Below are 2,047 nucleotides of genomic sequence, written 5' to 3'. Positions count from 1 at the left end.
ATTAGTTTATGGTAAGAGGTCAATAGGCAATGTTTTAAGTATCGGAGGACAGTAAATGTGCTGGTGACACAGACTTGAAACTGGAAAGTTGGGACATGAAATCACCCATCCAATGCTCACAAAGTTGCATGACTTGGTTTCTGCTTCTTTTGTACTTGCTTTATTAACCTGTTTCTCTGTGAGGACCAGTTTCTTATTCTTCCCAAGTATGTCTTCTCCCATTATTTTAGCTTCCTACTGGCTGTGGCACTGCCTTGTCCCTGTGCTGATTTAGACCCACACTCTATGGTTTTTTAATTAAAATGTTTATCAAAGATAACAACTGGGCTTCTCATCTTAGATTATCTAGAGAATTTGATTGTCTTTGGCTTGGTTTCCACTGGTTCTAATAAAATGTGGCCAGAGGAGGTGTCAGAATCTCCAAGAAGGAGGTGTTGGATTGGAGGAAAAATGAACATGTCTATTTTAAAGTCCCAGGAGGTTAAGTGCCACCAGGAAATATTCCACAAAACTAATTGCCCCAAATAATTTATGTTAAACATTACTGACACAGGTTTAGAACCTCTTCTTCAGTTTTGGCTTCTACTTCTCTGACTTTTCAGCATCCTCCATGAGTGCTTCTTCTTTGGCTCTCTCTTTAGTATTTGTCCCCCTGGGACTCATTAGCTTTCATACTCTGTCTCACTAAACATCACCTGTGACCAAGGCCACGTGCCTGTTCGTATAGCTGGTTGTGAGGCTCAAACAATGTCATCAGGATTCTGTCTCCCTACATTTCTCTATATTTGTTTCCTCTCAGCTTACTCTTCCCGAACTTAAGCAGCTTCAGGCATGCATCCTACTAATTCTGCAATGAGCAAAAGGAGAGATTATTTTCCCAATGGTTCCAACAGAAGTTTCAGAATTGAACCTCACTATTTAAGATTAGCCTGGTTGGGACACATGCAGTAATAGATGCTTTCGGTGATCCACCCAGAGCCCCTCTATCAGCTTGTTCACCCCCTTCCCTTCCTTACTCTTCTTTCACCACCTTCATCTATTTCAAGGCTGTGACTAGCAGCTTAATTAAACTTGTGACCTTGACTTATGAGAATTGTTCTTGGCTAATAAGAGCCCCCTAGTCCACAGATGCAGGGGAGGTTACACTGCTTCCATATCTAGACCAATGACAGACAGATAAGGAGTTGTAAAAGGGCAGCCGCCTTGCCTCAAGCAGAAACAACTCTGTAGTGCAATTTGTATTCCAGAGACAAGTTTCCCCTTCCATAAACAAAATCAGGCCAAATCTGACTTTACCTGACACCTGCTTGGTCCCTTCCTCTTCTCTATCTTGCTTCCCTCACTCCCTTACAGGTTTCTCCTAAGAGCACTGCCAATCTTTCTTAATTCTGAATCTTTGCCTTAGGCTCTGCTTCTAGGGAACACTGTATAAAACACATGCACATTTCTGAACCAGTTACTGAATGAATAGTTAAAGGAGAGATTATGCTAAGGGATGATGTAGGTCACATGCCCACCTATACCTCATAAACCTGAATTTCTGAATGTTTCATTGACTTTTATTTGTTCGCTGCTATAGCCTCTGTGTTCTCAATAGCACAGTGTAGGCATTTTAATAAATATTACTTAAATAGATTAAGAAAAAGTAGACTGAGTGTGTGTATATTTATAATTTCCTAAGAAAATTGTGGGGGAGAAAGGGGACTGAGCATAGGAATATGAAATGATGATTATGCACTACAGAGATGAACAAACAAGCAGAACTGGATTTGAAAACCAAAACCTCTTTCATTCTGCCAAAGGCCAGTTTCTCTCAATGACCAGATGTGCCAAGTATTTGTGATCTTAAACAGCACTTTCACTGTAGGATTTAAAAAATATTCTAGGAAATGTGTTTGTTGCTTATTGATCATCTGGTGAGTAATGGAATTACTTCAAGTAGATAATGAAACTCTATTATGTGTATAGGAATTGCAGAGAGCTGTAACTATAATGCTGGAAACAAATTTCTTGCTGAGTCATTCATCCTTGCTCAAGACAAGCTTTC

This window comes from Pteropus alecto, unplaced genomic scaffold (assembly GCF_000325575.1).
Source record: "Pteropus alecto unplaced genomic scaffold, ASM32557v1 scaffold92, whole genome shotgun sequence".
Classification (NCBI taxonomy): domain Eukaryota; kingdom Metazoa; phylum Chordata; class Mammalia; order Chiroptera; family Pteropodidae; genus Pteropus; species Pteropus alecto.
This window is presented reverse-complemented; position numbering follows the sequence as displayed.